This window comes from Lissotriton helveticus, chromosome 1_1, assembly GCF_964261635.1.
Source record: "Lissotriton helveticus chromosome 1_1, aLisHel1.1, whole genome shotgun sequence".
Classification (NCBI taxonomy): domain Eukaryota; kingdom Metazoa; phylum Chordata; class Amphibia; order Caudata; family Salamandridae; genus Lissotriton; species Lissotriton helveticus.
Window position 1 is genome coordinate 112,733,271 of NC_136057.1, and position 27,716 is coordinate 112,760,986.

The 27,716-nt window shown below is 47.3% G+C and overlaps 1 protein-coding gene across 2 annotated transcripts in view; it reads right to left on the reverse strand.

The window, feature by feature from the left end:
• Window positions 1–14,911, reverse strand: part of LOC144762817 (uncharacterized) — a 61,913-nt gene extending 47,002 nt beyond the window's left edge. The window contains exons 1-2 of one of the 2 annotated variants that reach the window (XR_013596157.1): window positions 14,714–14,855; window positions 13,379–13,497 (exon numbers count right to left, since the gene is read on the reverse strand). The gene's annotated coding sequence lies outside the window, so the exon portion shown is untranslated. Of the gene's footprint in view, window positions 1–13,378; window positions 13,498–14,713 lie in introns of those variants that run through there. The other variant, XM_078648122.1, reaches the window with a different exon arrangement.
• Between the last annotated feature and the right edge of the window lie 12,805 nt (window positions 14,912–27,716).

Here is a 27,716-nt window from a genome sequence, read left to right on the forward strand (position 1 = left end):
TTCGCCCTCTATTTATCTTCAGCTCTGCCGGGTCCCCACCCCGGTTTATTATACTGCACCTGGTGCCCGCCGTGACGTGCTGTTTCCCCCTCGCCGGGCCGCCGCGCTGCCTGCGACGACCCGGAAGTATTGTTGCCCAAACCGGAAGTCCCGCCCCATAGCCGTGGAGCGAGAAGGGTACGGCCGCGTCGGATCCCTGGAGAGCCCCGACGCGGAAGGAAAGCGGCTGGGAGTGCAGGCGGGGCCCCGGTGGTGAAGAGGAGCCCCGCGCTGCCTGAGAGAGAGAGACGCCGCAGGGACCCAGCGCGACGTCAGAGGCCGGTGGGTGTAACCGGGCGAAGGGAGAGGCTCAGGGGCATCGTTTGTTGTGAGCCCTGCATGGCTCCACCACCGGCGCATTCTTGCTGATGGCCTAGCAAGGTTCTAGGGGGCATTTTCTGATTCACTGAGAGCCCAGAGAGGCTCAAGGCGCCCCCAGTGTCCACGGGTCCCCCGTGAGGGACCCCACCGCTCCCACCTTGCCCACATTGTTGGTCAGAGCCATGGAGGCTCGAGGGGGGCATTTTCTTTATTTAGAGCCCCGAGAGGCTCCGGGTGCCATTTTGCTTTACGAGCCCAGAGAGGCTCAAGTGCCAGTTCTTTGCTACGAGCCCAGAGAGGCTCACAGCCCACATTATTTGTGCTAGAGCCTGCGAGAGGCTCAGGATACCATTTTGCTTCACGAGCCCAGAGAGGCTCGAGGGCCAATTCATTGTTCGAGAGCCCAGAGAGGCTCTTAAGTGCCAGTGTATTTGTTTTGCGAGCCCTGAGAGGCTCTTGGGGGGACACCGTCAGTTGGTTAGAGCCCCGTGGCTCCCACGCTGTATTTCGCCCCACCATTGTTCTTGAGCCCACGAGGCTCCAACGTTGGCCCATCATTGCTTTACAACTGTCCAGCACTTAGTGGACAGTTGCCACGTTTAGGTCTGTGTTCTTTGCTGCCTGCGCAGCCTGCCCTGACATTTTGGACTAAGGGCATTTCAGCCCTTGCGAGGCCAGTTGACCTGGGGGACAGTTCTAGTGTTGTGCTACGTGCACCCTGCGCATTTATGGTTTACTTGCTTATGTGATTCCTGCACAAATGTTCTACCTGCACCTCTGAATATGCTTTTAATGCCTCATGTGCAAGGTGTTTTATGTTTCTTCACCTTTGCTAAAAGTGACCTGCTTAGAGGATTGTTTATGTTTTATTACCTTTGCTAAATGTGACTTGCTTAGGTGATTGTTTTATGTTTCTTCCCCTTTGCTAAAAGTGACCTGCTTAGAGGTATTTTTTTTTATTTTTTATTACCTTTGCTAAATGTGACTTGCTTAGGTGATTGTTTTATGTTTCTTCCCCTTTGCTAAAAGTGACCTGCTTAGAGGATTGTTTATGTTTTATTACCTTTGCTAAATGTGACTTGCTTAGGTGATTGTTTATGTTCCTATAGGTCCTGATCATAAGGTCCTAGTTCCCTGCGTGATTTTTCTACAGTGGTTAGTGTTGCGTAGGAGGTATTTACCCTTTACCAGTAGTTACTGGTTGTGTGCTACATTTACTATTTTGGTGCTACAGTCATTACATGTTTATGTGCTAAGTGTTATACCTATAAGTGCTAATTCTAAAAGTGCATACCCCTGACGTTGTTTCAGGTGGCCCTGTCCTGTATATTATCCCTTGTAAATTCTGCCCGTGCCTGTTGGCACATTGTAAAGTGTGTGTTTTATCTAATGTGTTTTTATTATAATACAAAGGCTATTTTTATATAACCTTGTGTGGAGTTTCCCTTGTGGTGGGCCTTGGGTGTTGTTGCTGGGTGCGCGCGCAAACGCTTTACACATCGCCTCCGAGATTAGCCTTGCTGCTCGCGTCACGATACCTAGAGGGTGAGCAGGGGTTATCTTGGTGTGTAACTCCCTTGCCCTGACTTTAGAAATGGTGATCCCTGACTGACTTTGGCGTGAGCCTTGGCCGGCCGGGGGTCCCGTTTCTAACAACACACAGTTGCTGTTTACTTGGCCCAAGGGGGAGATCGCCGTGGAGACGGCCCAACACTGTCTTTCTTCAGTTTTTCACTGGTTGGCCTCGGCCCAGCTGAAATGCAATGAGGGTAAGTCCGAGGTTCTACTGTTCAGCTCCTTTCCCCTGGATTTTAGAGAAAGGTTCTGGCTGCCAGGCTTCCCATGTCCCTCTGAAAGCACTGGAGCCGTAAAAAATCTTGGCGTCTGGTTTGACGAAAATTTGAACTTTTTAACGCATGTGAAGAAATTGAAATTGAAATTAAAATACTTATAAAGCGCACATACACCACGCGGTTTCTTGGCGCTAGGACATCAGACCAAGGGGAAGTGAAGAACCAGGCGGCTAGCGTGAGAAAGCTTGTGTAAACAGAAATGTTTTTAAGGATTTGCGAAATTCTGAATAGTGGGTAGAGAATCTGAGGGAAGGAGGAAGGGCATTCCAGAAGGTAGGCGCAAGCGTGGAAAATTTTGCGCCACCTGACCTCTTCTTCTTAAAACAGGGGACAACCAAAAAAGATTGTGAAGAGGAACGCAGCTCTCTGCTAGGACAATATGCCTTGATCTCAGAGGAAATGAAGTGGGGGGCTGTCCCTGCCCTAGCCTGGAAGGTGATGCAACCCATCTTAAACAAGGCACGCTCCCGGATAGGCAACCAGTGCAGAGCTTTAAGCAGTGGAGTAACATGATGGGACTTGGACAGATTGTAAACAAGTCGAGCTGCCTGATTCTGCACCAGTTGAAGTCTCCGAAGATGGTAAGCAGGGAGACCATTATACAAGGCGTTGCCATAGTCCAAGCGGGAGATCACCATCGCAGACAGAATGAGTTTGAGGGCACAAAAAGAAAAGAAACGGGACACCTTACGGATAGTGCGAAGAGTGAGAAAACAGGAGGAAACAACAGAACTAATCTGGGAGTGCAATGTAAGGTGCGCGTTGAGTGTAAACCCTAAGGTTTTAACCGAAAAAGAAGGAATAGGGGGGGGACCCAGGGAAGAGGGCCAAAAAAGAGGGGACCAGGGACTGGAGGAGCCTCCCGTCAAGACCAGCTCGGTTTTGTCGGGGTTAAGCTTCAGATGGTTAAAGCTCATCCAGTCCCTGATGAACAACATAATAGAGTGAAAGTTGTGAATGGACTCTGGGGCAGAAGATAAATTAAAAACCAATTGGAGATCGTCAGCATAATTGTAGATGGTGACGTCCATCTGCTGAAGGGCAAAAATAAGGGGGGAAATATACAAATTAAACAACAGAGGAGACAGAGAAGTACTCCACAGTGAACCAGTGAAGAAACTCTCTGAAACCTGCTTTGGCTTGCTTAAGAGTCTGAGGAAGCTCCTCCCTTTCCTGCCTAGTACCTCCAGAGCAACTGTGGTCCATGCGTTAATTCTATCCCGCATAAATAAGAGGGGTTTAGGGGGATGGGGATGTGCGAGGCAGCCCCCCACTCAGAAAGTCCTCAAACAATTAGTGCCTCGCCCATGTAGACATCCTTATTTAACGTAGACCGGGTAGGGATATAAATTCTCACTCCTACCTTGAATATGTCCAATAACATATAAAGTAAGGTCTGGATGTACTTTTTTCACTTAAAAACAATGCATCACACAGGACCAAATCATTCACCAACAGAAAAGTAGTGAAGAATAGAGAGAGTACCTCACGGTAGAACAACCCGAGGGGGTTCCCGGTCAATAATTCCCGGTTTACCCACTTCTCATCATCGGCGCCTCTCTCTATTTGTGAAAAAACAAACGTGCACTTGACAGAAAGATAGTGCAGACTTGAGAATAGTGAGAAAATATAACAAACAGACACAAATAGTGATTCAACAAAGAAGAGTGTCCACATACACGTCACGAAAACCCCAACAAACCACACCATAAACAAATAAGGTGAGTGGTGGTGCTTTGCTTGCTAGTAATAAGGATGTCTACATGGGCGAGGCACTAATTGTTTGAGGGGTTAATTCTATCCCGTCTGGACTACGCCAATGCTCTTTTGGTCGGTGGCCCAGGCTCCCTGGTAAAAAAATTACAAGTGGTCCAAAACTCTGCTGTTAGACTTATCGCGGGCCTGTCTCCCAGGGACAGCGTTGGGCCACATTTGCGTGCCCTGCACTGGCTTCTAGTGGAAGCACGCTTGAAATTTAAAATGCTTACTATAGCGCACCGGCCCTATATGGCACCGGACCATTCTACCTGCAGAATAGATTTTCCTTCTACGTACCAGGGAGACTGCTTCGGTCCTCTGCTCTTCTGTTGATGCAGACCCCGAAGTTTAAACACCAGCGTCTGGGAGGCAATTCCTTTGTGCGCAGGGCGGGTCTGGCTTGGAATTTGTTGCCTTTTGCCATGAGGAGCATCCAAGACCCACTGCTGTTTAGGAAGAAACTTAAAACTCTGCTCTTTTAAATCAGTGGTGCGGGCATTTTCCCTTTTTCTGGACGTTAGCGCCGGGACACTCCCAAGTAGCTGTGCACTCCACAAATTAAATATAACATAACATAACATAACATCAAAGGGTGTCAAGACTATGAGCCTTATAGAGAAGGGCTCAGTGTTGGTCAAAGTCAGTCAAGCAGGAAGTTTAGAATAGCTTTTGACCCTCAGTCGGTGGCTATGATGACTGCAAACAGGCACTGGCAGCTGTCACAGGAATTGACGTCATTCATCAGCCTTAACTGTTATGTGCCAGTCATCAGGCATTTCGAGTCAAAGGCAAACTCGCTTCCAGTCCACTCCAGAGGTGTTTGTTACCAATGTGAATGATCAAAGTGTGAGCATGAGAGCATGAGAGTCAAAGAAGAGGCGGAGACAGCTCCAGATGTGGAGGTCAGTCCCTGACCAGTGGAACAGCTGGAACTGAGCCAAGGCAATCTGGAAAGGAGTCCTAATACCACTAACCACCCCCCTTTACTGCCCCGCGCAGACTGGGCTGAGACCCCGGGCACAAAGATGCCTCTCAGGGACACTGTGGAAATGTTTATTTTGCTTTTGTTTGCCCGATTGGCAAGGGGTGTAATAATTGTAGTGGTTGCGCTGGTTATTGTTCAAGAAGGGCTGAGGCAAGTCTGGGTTTTATTCATCAAACACATGTGCCATAAGCCCAATAAAAGGCATGTAGTCCCGACCAAACAGATCCTCTCTCCATTGCCCTACCCCGGCCAGAGTCAATATGTTAATGCCCCCCCGCTCATAACGATACAATGAGTCAGAGTGGGTTTTATTGCCAATCATAACTTCAGGCAAGTGCTTTGTTGACAAAACCTCACTTGGGGCAATTTAGTGTTAGTGTAGTCATGGTGACACTTAGGACAGGAGGCCCCTTGCAAGTTGTGCAAAGAATGCGCCTCATTCAGACTACCTTGATGCAATATGCAGAGTGTGCCTCTCTTTACATTTGTGGCCAGGTTTCATGTCATCAGTGAGTGCAGCAGAGAGGGTGGTTCAACTGCACCCAGCGCACAGCTCTCATCTCAAACAAGTGACCAGATTTAAAACTAGACTATAGGGGTAGATTTTAAAAATCCGGGGCCATAATATCAAGAAAGGGTGATACATTATCGCCGCTTTTATCGGCAGGAAACTGCCGCTAAAGCGGCGATAAGGGGCTTGATAATATGTCCTTGAGAATTCCCATAGAAGCCCAGGTTCTGGTGTGAACCTGGGCTTCTATGGTAATTAACAAGGGCATATTATCAAGCCCATTATCGCCACTTTAGCGGCGGCAGTTTTCTGCCACTAAAGCGGCGATAATTATAACGCTGTGCTTGATAATATGCCCCACTGTTTTTTTAATAATTGACCAGATGACCTTGAAAAACTATAAAACATATACAGAATAGACAGCGTATTAGGTAGGAATGCCCCTTCACCAACACTCCTATCGCCTGCTTTCTTTCCGGCCGGTATTTTCCATAGGTCAGAGGAAAAATATTGAATATCCACATACCTTTTCGGAAGCGTTGTTAATTTGCATTGAACGAAAATATTTTCCTGTCTCTCTTGCAGGCCTGGGTATGGAAAAGTTTTAACCCGTAGGGCTGGATTCTAGCAACGGTGTGAGAGAGGGCGGCTCAGGGAGCTGCAGTCGCCTTGGCTCTCAGCCAGTCCAGGGTGAAGCCAGGGTGCTGCCAGCCTCCTCCAGTCGCAGCAGGACATGTCAGGCCATGTTAGGCTCAGCAACGTAACGTCCACTGGTGCAGCAGGTGCAGTGGCACCGGGGTGCAGAGCGGCTTCTCCACCCTGATGATTGATGTATTTTATAGTTCAAATAGCAGTAGGGGGCAACTCCGTTCCCTGCACTAGGGCCCCTGCAAGGAACCCGCGGTCATGGCTGCTTTAGCAAACCCCTACAACTGAGAAGTCTGCGCTGCAGCCGAGCAAAAAGGGAAATGTAAACAAAAATGCACATCAGTGAAACACGAATTGCACCGTACAAAAGGATAATATATTTGATAGGAATCGAGGTGAGTGCTTCGAGTCCAGTGGTTTTCATCTCAAACTAGAGTTTGATGACCTGCTCTCGAGGGGGTTGGCTCTTATAAAAGAGGGCTGGACTATAACTGGAAATCCCCTTCCAGAAACAACACACTGCTCGACGGGGGTGTCTACTGTGTTTCATGATTCTTGGGACAAAATAGGTTTTCTGTTCAATAGCCACACCCTTGCTGCTCCCACCCTTTCTTTTCAAATCAGACCCAAGATGTGCGAAGAAAGGGGAGAAAAACAAACAATAAGATGCACTCCAGCCCTTTTTTCTCCCAGTGATATAAAATACGGTACGGGGGCGCCCGACATTTGGGGATGCAGAGCACGCAACGAAATTCATTTAATTTATTTATATGCTTACTTACCTGTAATCCTCCGTAATCCATAGTTTACTACCCCCCACCCTGCCCCTCCCGCTCTCCACCTCACCGCCCGGCAGCTACTCCCACCACCGACCGCAACTGGTCACATCACTCCTTGCAAATGCCCTCCTCGCGCCGGCCAAAGTAGACAGCACCTGTGGCTGGTTCCCACAGCTGCCCTGCCGTGACGTCAGCGGGCACCCCAGAGGACCAGCCAGAATCGTATCTCTTTCCGTACTGCTATCCATCCTCCGAACAGCTCAGATCTGCCCTTACTGTTTGCAGACAGCTTCTAAGGTGTGGGGTCTCTCCACGCAAACCTCGTAGAGCCCTCCTCAATCACTTACCTCTTTCGTCAAGTCGCCGTGGCGGTAGCTCAGCCTCCCCTGGGATGTCCCCTGTCTGCCAGTAAAGGGCCCACCACCAGACGGGCAAGCCAATTCACTTTCGCAAGCTCATTTTCTGCTCAGTGTTACTTCGCTGGTCAAACCTCTTCCCCGAATTAATGAACCCAAGGCAATTTTTCCATATCCACAGCAGAGAAGTTGACACATAGGCACTTCGGAGCTAGGCGCGCTCGCTTTTCCACGAGCCAAAAGATGACACGGAAAGAAGTGTTTGACTCGCTTGTGTTTTTCTCGACATGCTTACATGTAAATAGTGCTTATAGAGTAATTGAATGAGGCCGTGTCCCTCCGCAAGTAAACGATCGGATCCCGGTGGGCGGGGCCAAAAGGGGACATGGTGGTAACCCTCAGTGTAATGATTGCCTCCGGTGCAATCATTACACTGTGTTTTGCACCAGCCGTGACGCAAAACGACATGCACCAAGGAAAATTGGAGGCAGAGCCGCAAGATGACTTCTGGAATCGTTTCAAGTGCAACAAACCCTCGTAGGACAAGAGCAGCTCATGCGCTGCTCACGTAAGGCTGAGACCTAATGCTAACGTAAAAACATAAACACTGGGACTGTAGGAAACTTCCTTGTGTGCAGATGTGCTCCTTGTGAAAGGACTAAATGCAGTCACTCAAAGCATCATTAACCAGTGGCTGAAGTAGGCTGCCCCACTGCCCCATGCTGTATGCTGTAAAGGGAGGAAGCAAAATGTTACTGACACAACAGTAGACCAATGGATGAATAGAGCTGGCGGAAAGCCCCATTAAGTAAGTGTATTATGCATATCACTTTGTAAAACAAAAATGTCTTGGCTAACGCCAGCCCTAAATAAACAAAAAGTCAACACCGCTCCCTCGTAAAAAAACTCCCAGGCTGTGAAAGTCACTAGTTATTTAGTCAAGTCAAGTAAAAAAAAATTGTATAGCGCACTACTCACCCAGAGGGTCTCAAGGCGCTTGAGGGAGGGGGGTGGGGGTGTTCGTTACTTATCAAATAGCCAAGTTTTGAGTTGTTTTCTGAAAGAGAGGTGGTTCTGTGTAAGGCGGAGGTGGGTGGGGAGAGAGTTCCAGGTTTTGGCCGCTAAGTAGGAGAAGGATCTTCCTCCCATGGTGGCTCTTCGGATGCGTGGCATCGCGGTGAGGGCTTGATTGGACGATCGAAGTTGGCGGGTGGGGATGTAGAAGGTCAGGCGCGTGTTGAGGTATTTGGGTCCCAGGTCGTATAGGGCTTTGTGTGCGTGGGTGAGGAGACGGAACGTTATTTTCTTGTTGACTGGGAGCCAGTGAAGGTCTCTTAGGTGACCGGATATGTGGTTGTGACGGGGTATGTCTAGGATAAGTTGGGCGGAGGCGTTCTGAATGCGTTGGAGTTTATTCTGTAATTGGGCTATTGTTTCGGCGTAGAGGGTGTTTCCGTAGTCCAGTCGGCTTGTGACAAGTGCTTGGGTGACCGTCTTTCTTGTTTCGGTGGGGATCCAGCGGAAGATCTTTCTGAGCATACGTAAGATGTTAAAGCATGATGATGAGACGGCATTGACTTGTCTGGTCATCGAGAGGGAGGAGTCTAGAATGAATCGCAGGTTGCGAGCATGGTCTGTTGGTTTGGGTGCACTGCCCAGGGCCGGTGACCACCATGAGTCGTCCCATGCGGAGGGTGATGATCCTAGGATGAGGATTTCCGTCTTATCGGAATTCAGTTTTAAGCGGCTGTTCTTCATCCACTCGGCAACGTCTTTCATCCCTTCGTGTAGGTTAGTTTTAGCGGTGTTTGGATCTTTGGTGAGGGAGAGGATCAGCTGGGTGTCGTCAGCGTAGGTTATGATGTTGAGGTTGTGTTGGCGTGCGATGGATGCGAGGGGGCTCATGTAGACGTTGAAGAGGGTGGGACTGAGCGATGATCCTTGTGGTACGCCGCAGATAACTTCGGTGGCCTCTGACCTGAAAGGGGGAGGCGTACTCTCTGGGTTCTTCCGGCGAGAAACGAGATGATCCAGTCCAGTGCTTTTCCTTGTATCCCGACGTTTTTGAGGCGTTGTACAAGGGTGCTATGACAGACCGTGTCAACCGCTGCGGAGAGGTCCAGGAGGATGAGGGCCGCTGTTTCCCCGTTGTCGAGAAGTGTTCGGATATCGTCTGTGGCTGCGATGAGGGCGGTCTCGGTGCTGTGTTTGGCTCGTAAGCCGGACTGTGAGGGGTCGAGGGAGCCGTTAGAATCGAGGAAGGCTGCAAGCTGATTGTTGACGGTCTTCTCTATGACCTTGGCAGGGAAAGGGAGGAGCGAGAAGGGGCGGTAGTTTTTAAGTTCAGTCGGGTCTGCTGTGGGTTTCTTCAGTAGAGCACTGAGTTCGGTATGTTTCCAGCTTTCTGGGAAGATAGCGGTGTTGAGGAAGCAGTTGATGATATCCCGGAGATGGGGTGCGATGATGGAATCGGCCTTGTTGAAGATGTGGTGGGGGCATGGGTCGGTTGGTGATCCGGAGTGAATGGAGTTCATCAAGCGGATGGTGTCTTCGGTGCTGATTGGGTCCCAGGCGTCAAGGGTGGTGGTGGGGGGCTTCAGTTCGGTGGTGGTGAGGGCGGTGGACTGGTCGCCAAAGCTGTTATGTATGTCAGCGATTTTACTGTGGAAGAATGAGGCTAGAGAGTTGCAGAGGTCTTGAGAGGGAGTGATGTCGTTAGAGCCGGCGCTGGGATTGGTTAGCTCTTTGACGATGCTGAAGAGTTCCTTGCTGTTGTGGGCGTTGTTGTCGAGTCGATCCTTGAATGCTAATTTCTTGGTGGATCGGATCAGCTGGTTGTGTTTACGTGTGGCGTTCTTGAGGGCGGTCATGTTGTCTGTGGTTGGGTTTTTTCGCCAGGCTTTTTCGAGGGTGCGGCAGTTCTTTTTGGAGTTCTTGAGGTCGTCATTGAACCAGGAGGCCTTTTTGCTACCTGGTTTGTTGTGATGGTTTTTCAGGGATGCTAATTCGTCGGCGCAGTGGGTGATCCATTGTGCAAGATTGATGGCTGCTTGGTTTGGGTCCGATGGTCTGGCGGGAGGGTTTTGGTGTAGCGATGTGATGAGCTGGTCGGTGGTAATTTTGTTCCAGTTTCTGCGTGGGACTTGTTGTGGGTGGTGGTGGGTTGTGGTCTTTCTGAAGTTGAATTGGATGCAGCTGTGGTCCGTCCAGTGGAGTCCTGTGGCGTGAATGAAGGAGATGTGCTTGCTGGAGGAGAAGATTGGGTCAAGCGTGTGTCCGGCGTGGTGGGTGGGGGTGTTTACCAGTTGTTTGAGTCCCAGATTGGAGAGGTTGTCCAGCAGGGTGGTGGTGTTGCTGTCGTTATTCTTTTCCAGATGGAAGTTGAGGTCCCCTAGGAGAATGTAGTCCTCGGAGGGGAGGGCGTGGGGGCTGATAAAGTCAGTGATCACTTCGATGAATTGTGTGCGGGGTCCTGGTGGTCTGTTGATGAGGGTGCCTCTTAGTGTGGTCTTGGGGTCGGTGTGTATCTGGAAGTGGAGGTGTTCGGCGGCGGTGAAGGTGTCATCGGAGCTGGTTGTGATACAGATGGTGTTCTTGTGGACAATGGCGATGCCTCCTCCTGTTTGGTTGATGCGGTCCTTTCCGATGATCTTGTAGCCGTCCGGGATGGCTATGGCGATGTCGGGCGCTGATGCGGTGTTCATCCAGGTTTCTGTGAGAAAGGCGACGTCCGGCGTTGTGGTGTCCAGTAGGTTCCATAGTTCAATGCCGTGTCTGTGGACCGAGCGGGTGTTGAGCAGGATGCATTTCAGGTGGTTATTGTCAGGGCTCCGTTTGGCGTTAGTGGGCGTAGTGTAGGTCTTGATGCAGCAAAACTTGCAGGATTGACAGGTGAAGGGTCCATGGGTGCGTCCTGGGGCGGCTTGGTGACAGTTGGGGAGTCGGTCGGTGTTGAGTGCATAGAGGGTTGCGGCGTGGTAAGTTAAGCGGGTGGAGTTCATTTGGCGGGGGCCAGGGGGTATGGCGCTGGGCGCGGTCCAGGCGCGGACTGGCGTAGACGGGCTTACCTTTGGCGCACCTTCGGCGCGCATATTGCGCGCCCGCTGCGATGAACGCTGCGCGTAAAGGCATCTGTCATAAATGGATCGTGGAGGGGGCGGAGCGAGGGAGGAGCAGCTGGGAGGCGGGGTTGCGAGGTCTGGGGATGCCGGAGGGCTGCGGGGGAGGGGCCGTGGGGGAGCAGGAGAGGCACAACAAATGGCACGATAACATGCAGGACGGGGTCGGGGGGGCACAATCTGGCAAAAGCGGCGATACCAGGCAAAGCGGAGCAGTATTATTAAATGAAATGGGCAGATATTTAGTTTTTCAAACAATTTGATGAGTTCTGTGTGAAACATGGAGGCCACTGAGCACATTTTCAGTACTTCCAGAGGAGCAGCTGTGGCTTATCTGAAGGCTTAGATATTGCTAGGTTATGGAGATGTCTAAATGTGGTGGACGGTTATCACCTTCGCTCCTTTGACAGTCGGCCGGCCACCACACACACTCTAAATGAGGGGGACAGACTTCAAATGCAACCCAAAATCGGAGTCCGCGCTTTTATTATTTTTTATTTTTTCAGCAGGATTCGTGCACCCAGCACAAATTCTGATGCTTAAAAAAAATGCTTTTTTGCGACCCCCTGAGCAGGCCTAGGGGGTCAGGGTGTTTCTACCCTGCTCCCTTTTCTTGTTTTTCATCTTTTTTTCCCCTTTTGCTTGTGACTCGGTTACCAAGTCACAAGATGGCTCCCAACACTTCTTGGTTTGGAGTGTTGATAGCCAATCAGAGTGAAACTCGTGCCCGGGAGGGTTCGCGAATCCTCCTCGGTGCTCAGTTATCGATGTATATATTTTTTTAATTTCTCAGCAACTACTGAACGGATTTACACCATTTAAAAAAAAAGCATGCATTCTAGACCAAGACCTACTTTTTTGCCAAATTGTAATTATATCTATATATGGAAATGGTATTTATAAAGCACCTATGACCCCTGATGAGGCATTGAATTGGTGTTTTCCAGTTCCCACAACCATCCCCTTCCCAACATTAACCCACAGAGTGCAGTTGTATGTTTTGGAGTGTAAACGGTAAATGCCATCACTAGGTGGTGACACATTTCTAAATGTAAAATGCCTACCACGGTTACAGAAATACACATCACTCCCGTTATAACCCACTATAATACAAGGTCCAACACTAAAGAGCATTCATGATTATTCCAAAATGTGTTATAATAGCCGAGTATTTAGCATTACAGTCAAACAATAATTATTGTAATAAAGCATTGGCAAAATCAAATTACCACAGCGAGTATCAGCATTACCAGGTCCCGAAATAAGTTTAGCTAACCACCCCAAGACTGACGCCTATGAGCTACTATCCTAACACTTCGCATAAAAATGCACTTCAAGGAAAACTCTAAATCAAGTTAGAGTTAGTATGCAAGGACAGTCTCAAAGAATGACACCATGTGGGTTCCATGTTAGATTTCTTGCCACTTGACAAGCAAAGAAATGTTGAGGAGCAATTCAGGAAGTGTTATTTTACAATGCTAAGAAATGGCTGCAATGATGCATAGGAATGTCACTTCACCAACCATGGCCTTTGAAGTCCATGAAGCCTCACTGTGGTACTCTCGCTGCACAAGTTCTAGATCTCTTCCGTCAAGGGAAATTTCTCAGGACTCTGAACAGTACTGCTTCATTTTTGACCGCTTCAATAACTCTGAGGGCATATGCGCCTAGTTTAATGCGCATGTTGCAGAACCTGTCCCAGAGAATAGCAATCTTCTGGTGCACCAGTCTTGGCATGGAAAGCTATGTCAGTGGCCATATTTAGCAAACAGTGTACAGGCTGTTTCGGCGTTGCCCGTCTCAAGGGCCAATGTTAAGAGGGCCTTTTCACAGATAAAAGTTTTCATGTGAAGGAAAGAGCGAGCAAGCATGACCAATGACCCACTGAAGAAGTATTGAATGGTGCACTACAATAAGGTGATTTGTAGAAATGCATTTGGACCTCATATATGCTGTACATACACTTTCAATATACCATGCAGACCCTATGTAACATTGTTATACACGTACCGCTGGGTACTTGAGTGAACTCACACATTTGGAGGTCGGGCTGAAGTCTCACTCAAACAGAGAGCAGAGGCCAGGAAGAGTGACTGACAGCGCCATCAACATCTGCGACGAGAGACACCCTGCAAAGAGATGGACATGCTACAGACACGTCTCATAGACACACGCAAAGACATCCCTATTCTCTTCACAAGCACACACCGACCCTGCAGACAGACATCCTCCTGCAGAGGTAAATTAAAAACACGCACACAGCTAAGTTTCTCTGCTTGACAGGCCTCCTACCTGGCAGACTCCAGGTCAGACAATGCTACAAGCCAGCCTATGCCACAAGAAACCATTGCAATGACTGAAGATCCTGCCTACTCTGAGAGATGGAAACAAGGGAAAGATGGGTAAAGGGGCGCAGGGCAGCAGGGTAGCCTTGACGTTCAACTGCCTAGGGACATGCTTCCAACATAGGGGTAGAGGTGGGCAAGTAAACAAACTAACAGGGAGAGACGAATAAAGGGTGTGCACACATTTCTCACAGTGCACTAAGATGCAGCACAGTGTGCACAGATACTTTACAGTGCAATAAGATGCTGTGTAGTGTACGGATTTCTCATTGTGCAGTACAATCCACTACAATGCAGTGCCACAGATTCCTCACAGTGCAGTAAGATGCAGTGCATAATGCACATATAGTTCAAAGTGCAGTAAGATGCAGGGCAATGCGCACAGACTCCTCAGTGCAGTAAGATGCAGTGCAGTGTACAGTTTCCTCAAAGTGCAGTAAGATGCAGTGCTCACAGATTTCTCCTAGTGCAGTAAAATGCATTGCAGTGTGTATAAATTCCTCAGTGCAGTATGATGCAGTGCACAGATTTCTCACAGTGCAGTTAGATACAGTGCAGCGTGCACATACTCCTCACACTGTTGTAAGAAGCACTGCAGTGTACAAAGATTCCACATAGTATACAGTAAGATGCAGTGTAGTGACAGATTCCTCACAGTGCAGTAAAATTTGATGCAGTGTGCACAGATTTATCATGGTGCAGTAAGATGCAGTGCAGTGCACAGATCCACTCTTTATCACAAATGATGATTACATACACCCCAAGGCCCAGAAGGAAAGCCCTCCAGGGTCCCCCAGATAGAAGAACCCAGCTCAGCCCCAGGGGCCCCCGGATTGAAGAGCCCAGCTCAGCCCCAGGGGCCCCCGGATAGAAGGGCCAAGCTCAGCCCCAGGGTCCCCGGATAGAAGAGCCCAGCTCAGCCCGGCTCCTGCAGAGATTCCCTCCAGGATTAGTCAGTCTATTTCTACAAACACAACAGAAGGTGCTGACAATCTCCTACCTGAGCAGAGATCTGTGCAGACATGTCCAGGCTCTCTCCTCCCCCTGGGGTGGGGGAGCGGGGCAGGTCTTGGGTCTGGGGGGGCTGGGGCAGATCTGGGGTCTGAGGAGGGATCCGAAGATGAACCACCAGACAGGGCTCCTTCCTCCTCTGCAGCAGGCTGAACACACCAGGAGAGGCCGGAAGTGATGTCACCACTGCTGCTGGTGCTGTCTCTGCCGCCTCCGAACCCGGAAGAGGAAACCCTTCTCCCTATCATCCAAGGTGCAGCTCAGTGGGTTTCATCAGCAGGCGAGGAGGGCCCTCTGGTGGCTGCTCACGGAACCGCCGCCTCCAGGTTCCAGCAGTGAATACATTTCACACAAACAAGCATTTATACCTGTAAATACCTTGGATTTCAGATGTCACAGACGTGAATGTTTTTAAGGGTCAGACTGTTCATGTACAGGGCCTCACACTTGGTTGCTGCTGAAAAAAAGCATTTATAGCTTCACTTCAGATGAGCATTTTCCAAACACTGACGTAAAGGACTAAATAGTATTTACAGAAAGGTGACAACTGGAAGAGACAGTCTGTATTTCAATAAATATATCTGTATTTCAATGAATATATCTGTATTTCAATGAATATATCTGTATTCCAATAAATATATCTGTATTTCAATGAATATATCTGTATTTCAATGAATATATGAGCATATCCTGTCAGTTTTGCATTTAAACTGTGCAGCTTATTTTTTTTTAAATAATGTATTTGCAGTTTTTCAAATCCACAGCGTGGTACATAGGAAAGTAAACGGAGGAAAATACCATGGAGTTTTAAACACCAGATCAGTGACAATGAGGCATAGGTCATGAGTCAAAGCAACAATTAAAGCAACAGCTTATTTATAATTTTCCTGTGTCTGTGGCTTATTCCTTATATTTGATACAGTTTTATATCCACGAACGAGCCTGAAATGTAGGCCCTAATTAGGTTTTGAGTTTCTGATTTAAGAGCACTACTGTCTCCTAAATTATCCGTATAGTGGCCTCTTCCAGGCTTTGTTGTTTTGTTTACAGTAACCACCTCCCTCTCTCAACAAAGATTCACTGACAAAAAATAAAATAAAGCAATTTATCTTTGAAACCAGTAATTCCTAAGATAGAGATATCAAGTATGAACCAGATATTTCTTATACAGTGTGCATTGTATCATAAAAATGAGTGGGTATTACTGTTCTGAAGAACAGGGGAGGGGCATTTCACTACTCAAAAATATTCTACTCCTTCACATAGGCCCCTATATCATAGTACGCTCGTTATCAGAACACCTTTGATTAGTGAGTGTGTCAACTCTTTGTAGCATTGTCATGCAAGCAGCCTTGAGTGCCTCAACAGTGACATTATTTCAGACATGCATACATCAGAGTCCTCATGTGTCACTCATCACGAGTGACACTCACACATTTGTAGGTTGTGGTGAGGTTTCACTCAAACCTGGCCCATTCTTCTAAAATAAGGGGATTAACTAGAACTAGAACACATTTGGCACAGAGCAGACCCTCTGTCCCACATTTTGGTGGCAAACGTTTCTCATATTTCACCATGAGTACTGCACACAGTTCAGTAGAATGTTACATTGAATGTCTATTTTAGTGAGACTTGGATGTTACTTTTATCACTTTACATTTGTTCTGATCATATGTATAAATTCAGTAATGTCTCTTCCTTTGGTATTGTCAAAGTTGAATGTTAAGTGACACCACTCCCTGTGTCTTTTTTTAATACCTCATTTCTCTATTGATTTTTCATATACAATGAACATAAAACAGGTATGAAAGTTTATCGATCAGCAGAGTACAAGATACTGTGTAAACTAGAACTTGTTAGAAGACATTGATAACAAGAAAAACTATAAATAAAATCACCCCTCCAGACAGAGGTGATGTATCCCAGGAGATCCTGCAGATGATCAAGGAAAGAGGACGAGGGTGAACATGAGGGGAAGAGACATGCGGGAAGGGACATGGGAACAGGAGAGAAAAGTCAGGTTGCGAGGCCCCATGGTTGCCCCTCAAAAAGCCAACTCCCGCTACAAAGGCCGCAGCCAGATAATTCTTACCATGGGGTGTTAAATCCTGGAATATTTACATTTTGTGAATCAGGATCAGACGGGCCATGAATTGCGGTGCCACTCCAAGGTTGGTCATCAAGGTATCCCAAACGGAGCCCCAGTAGCATAAAATAATGTGCAGTCCACAGGACATGCAAAATGTCACAGGCGAGTGCGCCACACCGTCAACACCTCCAGCACTTGGAATCGTCTGCCATATGTGCTTTATAAATCCACTCCGGCGTCCAGTGCCAGTGGTGTAGGAACTTGAAATAACTGAAATTCAACCTGACCTCCTGGGGGAAACTGCCATGGTCTTGCCAAAGGTCGTGCCAGTCCTGCTCAGAAAGTTAGAGGCCCAGCCTCTGCTCCAGCAAACAGCATAGATTGTGGGCAGTGGTGCTCGAAAAAAGGCTGTCCGCAGCTGTAACATACAATTCTACCTTAGGGCCTGATTCTGATGTGGTTAGGAAGGCCTCCTAACGGCATTTGCTACGTCCAGATCAGATTGGGAATGTGTCTTTCCACCTAGGGCCCGATTTCGATGCAGTTAGGAACATAGGCTCCCATTGACGTCAATGGGAGTCCAACCAAATCATATCTGGAAGCATCCCGGGTCATCATACTCGGTTGGTTGGACTCTACCGATCCGATTTGGTTGGAAACCATTCCCAAACAAATTTGGTCGGGAAGCTTTCCACACCGCATCAGAATCAGGCCCATAGTGTCCTTGAATCCTTTCCACATCAGAGTATAACGCAATATTGGGGCAGTCTTAAGATCATAAGGGGGAGCACCCAGCATGTGTCGCAGGCTATGCATAGGCTGTTGATACTGTCAGTGATGCGATTGTGGCAGCCCATAATCACGCATGAGAGTAGCAAAGGGGGCCAACTCACCGTCCCCTACTATATCGTCCACAGAGCGTATCCCTCTGGTCCTTCACTATGTAATCGGAGTTCAGATCATACTTGGCCCCAAGCCGCTCTTGAGAAGAGCAGGTATCAGCAATGCATTATACGTCTGAGCCAGGTGAAGCATGAGGTCAGTCAACCAACGCTGTTATGCCTCACAGTGGCACTTATAGGCAGCCAAATCGTTCATCGCCCTTCCTGCCCTCTCACAGCACCTGTGCAGAGGAGATGGACCCAGCATTCTTGTCCAAGTACTGGCTCAGATATTGGCACCGTCTGTGCTTGTCTTCAGGGGCTTTATACCGTGCTGTATACATACGCCAATGGGCGTGAGGGGTTTGCAACAGTCGAAGATTATGGTCGAGTAGCAGAAGATCATGATCAGAGGTACTGTTAGGGAGGATCAAGGAGTAAACGTTTACAATGGACGCAGGAGGTGAAAGTATAGTCCGCGTTCCTCAGGTACGCCAACCACCATGGATCCATCAAGGCATGAACATCAATAATGTCAGAGAGGATGAACCCGTCTCGGGGCTGCCTGGTCGTATGGTTTCTGGACTTGTCAAGGTGCCATATTTCAGGTTGAGAGAGCAGTTGGTCTGCTGCATCCTAGCACCAGATATGAGAGTGACAACTCGGACGACTTCATGTCTGGAGCCAGCAGACTCTCATACGGGTGGACTTACAGCAGCCCTCAGCTGGGGCCTCAGGACAAGCACCACTGCCACGTCACCAGTGAAGCGCTCCGATGGGCAGACACACTCCCCCAGGCAATTGTGAACTGGCCGCCTGGGGGAGTCCGGCACTTAGGGCCCGATTCACAAAGGTAAACTGAGACAAAGGTCTAACTTTGCCACTTTCGGTATTCACAAAAGGCATTTATGAGTAGTAAAGACAGACTTTTGTCTCAGTTCAACTTAAGTTTTGGTCTTAAGTCTAACTGAGTGCAAACTTATGTTAAAGTGAGAAAATAGGCTAACTTTACTACTGGTAATTTTCCGACATGACATACAGCCAGGCATTATCAGTTTGAGAACTTAACATACATCTTCAATGTAAACACATTGTTTGATGTGGCTTTCTGTTTTTAATTTTACTGGGGGGTATACAAGTCGAATTTGCTTGAATATGAATATTTGGATTTGTTTGAATTTGAATTTGCTTGAATCACTTTTCCTTGAACTCAAATGCCGGTGCTGTAACTCCACTGCGAACCCTTCACTTCCTCGCTCCAGTGTTTGGCAGTGGGCAGGGCAACTTAGTCTTTTCTCTTCTAACGCTTCTTAAGTTGTTCAAAGCGCAGATGTGCCACTGGTGTACCGAAGGCGTGCCTAAGGCAACTCCTGCTACTATAGCCTATGTCTGCTGCATAAAATCCTCCCCTTTATGCCTACTTCCCATCGCAAAACCTTGGTCCAGGCTATGGTTATCAGTCGCCTGGACTATGGCAACGCTCTGTTGGCAGGGGTAGGAGAGACCCTGCTGAACAAACTGCAGGTGATTCAAAACACTGCAGCCCTTATTGCGAGAACTCCACTGACTATCGGTGAGAAAGAAATCATTCTTCAAGATCTGTTATCTCACTTACACAGCACTCAATGGAAGAGGTCCTGAATACCTTCAAAAGAGACTTACTAAACACGTACCTAACAGAAACCATAGGTCCGGGACGCGGGGTCTCCTACAATTACCGCGTATAAGGCTGTGTCGCTCTAGAGGAAAAGCATTCTCGTATTTAACCCCAAGATACTAGAAAGAGCTACCAGATCCCCTTCACAAAATTGCTCATTATTGCACATTTAGAAAACAGCTACAAGCTTTCCTCTTCTAATTTCTCTTGTCCTCCTTTCAGTCTCAGGAATATTTCTAGTCAAGCGCTGAGATGCCCCCGGGTGAGTCGAGCGCTATAGAAGTATATTTAACATAACATAACAAGGCATGCCCAGCTGCACCTGTCTGCGCCCATCAGCGTCCCCGAAGCAAACCAGATTCAAGCACATCAGATGACCTCAATGGGAATAGCAATTGCTCCTGCTGCAGATACAGTCTTCCCAAAGTCCAGTGCTTCAAGGCAAACAAATACATGTGACAAGAGAAATCTGGGCGTCCCAAGTGGGACTCAGATCTATCTTTTGAAACCCACATCCACCATTTCTCGTCTGTCTGCTTTGGCAAACTGAAAACTTAAAAAAAGATTCCTGCACCTCTTGCCAGAGGACAGTAGGATGACAGTAGTCCATGCGACGGTGAAATCTCATCTGGATTATGCCAACAGTCCGTACCTGGGATTACCCAGATATTTAATCCAGAGACTTCAGATGATTCAGTTCGCGGCAGCAAGACTTATTCATAGAGTGCCTTTCTGTCACCGCATTTCCCCTCTCATCAAGCTCCTTCCTTGGCTCCCAGATTCAAGGCCTTGACCCTTGCTTTTAGGGTAATACATCATATAGGACCTAGATACCTCCGAAAGAAACTCCTCCCGTATCAATCGGCACACACACTTAGGTCTAACTCCAAGCACCTCCTGTGCATCCCCGGTTTTCCAAGGCCAGAAAGGGAGGAAGGGCCGTCTCAGTCAGGACAGCTATGCTTGGAATGCACTTCCTTTACATCTTTGCATTCGGTCTTCTCAGTCAGGACAGCTTTGCTATGGAATGCACTTCCTCTACATCTTCGCATACTCGCGTCTGAATCCAACTCTCGCAGGCACCTGAAGACGTGGCTCTTCGGCTAGGCCAGCTCTTACCTGTTCACCTGACTGCTGCTCAGCGCCGGGACGCCTCTGTTCGAGGGAGCTGTGTGCACTACAGAAGTAACACTATTATTAATATTATTATCTATAAATGGTCTGCAGGTTCAGTTTTTCAGCACAATCTAAAGCACCTGAAACAGAAAGGAGTATAGTCTCTTCATGAAAAACGCATCAACGGCGAGAGAAATAACAACTGAGAAGGGCTCCTCCACCAGGCCCCATGCACGGTCAGGACCGCATATTTTTTTTATTCACTACAGATTTGTTACTAAAGATGACTGCATCAAAGAGCTGGTACTGGACGTCATTACTGATATAATTGTTTTTCTTGGTTGATACAGTCCCCATGTTTTGTCTGCAGCCCACCTTGGTCCAGGTTGATATCTCTGACTCACCTACGCTGTTGTGTAGTTCCTTTAAATCTATAGAGGATCTGCACGTTTAGACAACATAGACTGTGGGATTGGTGTCCAGACTGAATCCAGACACCCCCACCGGGTATGTTCACCTGTATACCAGCTAGCTCACAGTGCCACTAGGAACTCCTCTTACGAAGGACGGAATAGTTTCTGGCAACTATCGAACATGACAACTCTGTCCCATCAGGTATCATGAAAACAATACAGTACTTTTCGCTCAGTCACTCGTGCTCACTTTGTCTCAGAGAGATACACAGAATAAACAGTGGGGACATTTCAATAAGCATTTATTGAACAAGCATGTGTGCTGAAACAACCATAAGACAGAAATGGATTTTAACGATTATAAGCACCAAGAGAGTAAATGGATGGTAGATTTCTACCATAGTGCTAAAACAATGAATATATTGTGAGAAGTTAGCCTGGCATTTGATGTCCACTAGTTCTAGTGGGCACCTGGCACTAGTCTAATCGACCCTTATTGATGGTGGTTGTAAAGTCAACCTTATAGAAAGCTATCCTAGTGGTAGCATGGACCAGCAGTGTTCAGGCTAAGACTTCAGTAGGCGAGTTAAGCAAGTTATTTTACCATATATAAATCCTTGAATACCAAATGAAAGGACACCACACAAGGTAGATATCAAATATATATGTATTTAATCTAAACACAATCCTTCTGCACTCTTTATGAGGTCAGAGGTAAAAATACAATACAAGTCACACAGTTAATATACGATAAGTTGCACAGTATACGTTATGCCCTAGGGACCTCACAAACCATATACTAAGAAAGTGGTATAAGTACCATGAGAGGATTAGAAAGCAGACCTAGGGCCTGTGGAATAATTGGGGCTACACTAAACAACCAAAGGTTAGGAAGTAGAAAGCCCACGGGAGACGCGTGCAGTGTCTAAACACAGATGCGGGTTCCCATTGACTTTCTATGGAGATTGCAAAAGTTACAAAGTTACAATTTAAGGACACTTCCAGATAGAACCCTTTTAAACTAGGACACTTCGAGAGTCAAGACCCACAGGAGCACCAGAGTACTCGTGTTACCTAACCCAGGGAAGCCGGGTGCATAGGTGTCTTTTCGTGTCGGGTTTCGTCGTCGTTTTCTATGGAGAGCTGCAAGGAAGTGCTGCAGGCGACCAGAGGAAAAGTGTCTGGGTGGATCCAAGGGTGGATCAGAGATGTGAAGAACCTGAAAGCAGAGGGGACAGAGTCTGGGTCACTAGCCAGTGACCAGGAAGGAACCAGGAAGGAACCAGGCGATGTCGGGTGCTTTAAGGTGAAGAAGGTGAGTTTGTCTTTTCAGCCACGAGGTCCAGGAGGCATCAACGATGACAGGAGCTGGATTAGAGCTGGCCCACAATGGATCTAGATGACTGCGGTGTCGGTATCCGGACTGGACCCAACAAGCCTTGGCAGCCACAACCCATGCAGGATGATGAGATTTGCTCTGTTGCAGACCTGCAAGGTCTGTGGCGCTTCTCCTTTTCAGGGAAGCTGAAGCAAGCCTGGAGCAACCAGGAAAGCAAGTAAAATTCAAAGGGAGGTCTTCAGGGGGCTCACAAGCCAACGGGCAAGGAACCGGGAAGACACGTCAAGCTCAAATGCAAGAGCGGGGCCCACGGGACACTCACGGAGTGTGAGGGCCTGGGCTTCGGTGCAAATGGTGCTTGGGGCTGGGGCTTCTCGTACCCCAATGCACAACTTACTGAGGCTTCAGGAGAGGAGCGCAGGTAGCAAAATGCAGGATGTCCAAGATGTCTGGTCCCACGTCTCTCGTGTCCGCCACATGTCTCAGCTTTGCTGTGGATGTGGGTCGGGGTCAGATAAGTCAGCAGAGTTCGGGTTCCAATGGGAGCCTTGATACTGCAGACCGGCGAAGTTGCTGTTGGTGTCTGTTTGCACAGGGTGGTCACTCCTTGACCACATGAGAGATGTCTTCCATCTTCCAGTCAGAATGAAATGTCGAAGGTCCAAGATATGTCTTTCAAAGATTCGTCCAGGATAATCTAAAGTCCTGGGGACACAGCTCCTATACTTATACTAAGAAAGGGGGTTGGATTACCTGACTAGGTCCCTCCTATGGGTGGACCTGAGAAGGGGGTGGTTACACCCCTTTCCCTTTGTCCAGTTTCACGCCAGAGCTGGGGCTGGAGTGCCCCAGCAACTGGTTTGAACCGGGCTATGCATGGAGCACCTTGTGTGCCCCAGGCAGTGTCTAGATGTATTCACTGAATGCAGCCCTCCCTGCCCCAATACACAAAACCCCTGTCTGGGGAGGTGCCAGCACCTCCCTGTACAGGAAACCTATTGTCCAGGCCTCCCCTGCCGGGGTTTCATCCAGCAACAGGAGGTCAGACTCGTGTCTGTGGCAGCAGCATCCATTTTGTGATGACAGGGCTCAGTTTAACTTTAACCGGGTAAACCAGTAACTACATGTCTTTTCCCTCTAGAAGGGTGGAATGCTACCCCCGCCGCCAGAATTGGCGGGGGGGAAGGTAGTATTCCAAAGTGTTTGACACCTTACACAACATGTTTTGATAAAACCAAACCAAAGTTATAATTAACCGCGAGGATTATATTGCACTTAAGAGTATATGGTATGGCTATATCTTAGAACAGCTATAAGGAGATGGTTCTGAAAGCTGCAGAGGGGCTCAGCTCATGCCAGAGCACCCTCTCACATAAAACCAAGCACTCTGCCTCCAAGATTGTCGAGGCCTACCATAGGAGTGGCTTATAGGTGTATATGTGTCTATATGTAAAGGTAGATATAGGTATACTATATCTAAGTAAGGGGTGATTACACCACCTTAACCAGGCAGTGTGAACAGACCTGTGGTGTCAGTTTGGAAGGCAAACCAGGGGTTGCACAATACATGCTGCAGCCCCTGGTAGGCCTAGGGTGCACCTATGCCCTGGGTACCTATGGTACACTATACAGGAGCTCACACGGGTTACCCAGTAACCTATCTGGTATGCACCTAAAGTGCATGGTATCAATTTAGAGAGAGACCAGCTGGACTGTGGGTCTGATTAGTGGGCCCACAGCCACATTAAAGTCGAAAAACCAGAAAATCACAGCAAAAAGTAGGGTGACCATAGGAAGCAGACCCTACTCTCCTACAATATGCAAGCTCATAAATACATAACAATAATAATGCGTACTCCTACGATGCAGAGGCTAACTAGATGTACCTAAATTAACCAAGCATGTATGTATGTGTACAGCCAAGAACCCCCCTAAGATAAAACCAACCCTATTGCCTGGTGTGAGAGAATGAAGGATCCCGTCTTGGTCCCGAGATGGACACCGCGCGAGGGATGTCAGACCACTGCGTGCTGGAGTGTCTGCGTGCAGGTACCTCAGTGTCTCGCGTCAGGGTATCAGCATGGAAGTCTTTCTCCTCTGCCCGCTCCAGAAAAGATATGGTGTTCATATACCCAAAAGATGCCCTCAGGGGTTCTATCTTGCTGTGTCATGTCGGCCAAGGATGACGAAAGGGATGACCCTTATACATAGTTATTATGCAAAAGATGGTAATCCTGATGTGAATCTGAGAATCATCATGCATAATAAATGAGGCTAGATTTCAAGGAAAACAACACGACATTTATGCAGCACCTAACTAGGTAAACGTTCAATACCAAAACCCGTTTTGTAGTACAATGGCAGGGAAAATGTAGGTGAAAGGTCAGGTGACTGCCCAGGCCTATATTGGGGTACATTACAAATCATAACACAGACTCCTCATCTGACATGACGATATACTAAAAACTAGGGAATGTCCTTCTAATCAATCATAAAAACATTTCTAAAAGGTTCAGATTAAACATTTCTAAAGTTTATAAAAAGAAAAATGTGTAAAAAGCTCTATAAGTCCTTTCAACATCTTTATAAGTCCTTTAAAATATGTTCACATATAAAGCTTGAACAATTGAGTGCGTCTAAAAGCCATGGTGCTCAGTAATAGTATCGAAGGAAAGAAAAAAAAGATTTTGCTTAAAATTCCAATTTTGGTTGTTTTGGAAAAAGGTTGAATTCTTCCCAGCACACTGAGAGCCAAATGCTTATGTGTCCTGTGTGGGAGATGAACCATCACTGCTGCTTGCTATATATACAAATCCTCTGCACACGTTCAAAAGTAAATCCATAAAGTTACATTAAATATCACAATGAGGATGCTTGACTTTATATTTTCAAATGTCTTTAATTCAAGATCTGTGATCCTCCTTAGTGAACACGTGTTCAGACTGCTGATTTGCACGGTGAACACGCCACGGCCTGGAGATCTGAAGGGTTCCACCTAAATATTGGTGGAAGGGGCAACTTTTCTAAAAGAAACTCCCTTATATTTGGAAGCATATTTAGCTCTCCGGGCAAGAGACTAAGGGCCATATGTATCAAAAAGCCATATCTGCTGCTCTGTATATTTGCTGCTCTGTTATAATTGTATCTGTCGCCTCGATGTCAGCTACTAGGTGTTTCAGGAATTGGCGACCTCCTTATTCTGTACACTGCAATGAAAGCTAGGGACAGATGTCTTGTTTATCAACCAAAATATCTCTTAAATTAGTTGTAACATCCCCAGTGCCCTCCGCCTAGCTTGAGAAGCCAGTTCTCTATGAACACCCACCATGTCATACAGGACAGGCAGCCAAGTTGACAGGAAGTCGTATTTCTTTACTTGAATGTCATTGGTTCACAAAGCCTTCCATATCAAAAGTGCCATGGTGGAAATACCTCTGGCTCCATGGATGGGCAATGCTCTTTCTAGCATTTAACACCAACTAAATGTTTCATTTCCAAGTTCTGAAAGTGACCTCGTCCTAGGCTTCCAGACATTGACCTTGTGTGCTCGGCTGTATATCAAAACAGCTTTATAGGCATATCGGCTAGGATCTGTTTTGAAGAGAAATGGTTTACCCATTCAAAAAACAAAAATAATCATTTTAATTTCCCAATTCTTCATGGCAAATGTTTTGGCTCTCTAAAATTACCAAATGACTCAGCCTCACTCTAGTAATCATATTCAACTGTATTCATTTATTGATATGGTCCCGTGACTACAGAAGTATTGGTGTGAAAATGCACACGAAATGAGGAGGTTTTAACACAATTCCATACACATATTTGAGCCGAATAAACAGTGAGATGTCAGTGATCCATGTTCTAATCATCTACACTCAGTGACAACAAGATCATCAAAATGATTCCGTGAACTTTCTCCTTAAAATTTCAGCAGATCTCGTCAATAACAAAAACATACTTCAGTATGGACTACTTACATACCCATATCTTGGCCCAGTGCAGGAGGGCTTTCAGTTCCTTTCTAGTCAATAAACATTTAAAGTTAAGCTCCCATACTACTATGGAATTATTATCCCCTAGAGCAACCCACAGAACTTTCTATACAACAGAAGCTCAAGCAGGTCCGACTCAGAAACACCAGTGGAGGGTGCCATAGATTGCTTTTGCTAGACTTATAGCACTGTATGCTCTCACAAGGGCTTACAAAAACAGCCTTACCTACTATGAAAAAAGTTTAAAATGCCCGGTTAGTCTGGGACATGGGTAGACCAACATTGTAGATATGAAACCCAATCCTTAAATAACCATAGCTTTATAACTGTTCTCCCTTTCAAGGTGCTCATAGCTTTCAGAGAAACTCATTGTACTCGGCTCCTTCATTCCACATCCATCACAGATACTGTTGGTATAGCTGTATCACGATCGAACACCCAGTATATAAAGCTGCACTAAATAAGAACCTTTAAACAAAGTTATTTTTTGAATATGACAAATGTATGTTTACATCCCTCTTGTAGCAAAATACATTCAAGTACTGAACTATTTGTAGTATTTATATGGATTATTAACAAAGGGAGTGCCAGCCGAAAGGCATATTTTTAGCGTTCCTAAAAAATAATGCATTGGTTGGGTAACAATGACTGAATTAAATGTAGTGTAGTACAGATCTCTGAATTACCAGTATCACTTCTCTTTCCAGCAACACAGGAGAGCTAGTACCATCTCTAATAAAGAAACCTTGTCTGTCCAGGGACACACTGTCAAGTTGAACCCCCTTCTTCAACTACCATGTGTGCCAGACTCGCCGTAATTCTGCCGGCTATGCACAGATATTGGTCTTAGGCTCACTGTGCCACAGTATTCAAGCTAGCCTGGCTGATGAGGAGTGATACCTCAAAACTGATCTTAGGATGCTTGTTTCTAGTCCAGGGAGGACTTGCCTTGGCAGCTAGGGCTGGATTGCTTCCAATGAGGAGCAGGGTCAAGACTGATTTGCATATGGCTGGCTCTAAATTGGGGTGGCATAGTGAGCAAAAGAACAATGGATTAAAGCCATATCTCTTGACTGGGGTCAATGTTTGATTTGTTCCTCATTCCATCCAGCATTTGTGTGTCTTTTGCTTTCTCGCTCTAGGTGCGCCGGGTATGCCCAGATTTGGCTCCCGGGCTCACTGTGCCACTGTTTCAACCTAGCCTCGCTGATGGGGGGTGATACCCCAAAACTGGTCCTAGAATGTTTATTTCTAGTCTAGGGAGGACCGACCTTGCTTGGCAGTTCGAGATGGACTGTTCCCATGAGGAGCAGGGTCAAGTCTACTATGCATATGGCTGGGTCTAATCTTGGATAGCATGGTGAGCTAAAGAAGGATGGATTGAACCCAGATCTCTTGACAGGGGGGTGAATGTTTGATTTGTTCCTCATTCCGTCCATCATTTGTGTGTCTTTAGCATTCTTGCCTAAGTGGTTTGGTCAGACATGAGTCCCGGGCTCACTGTG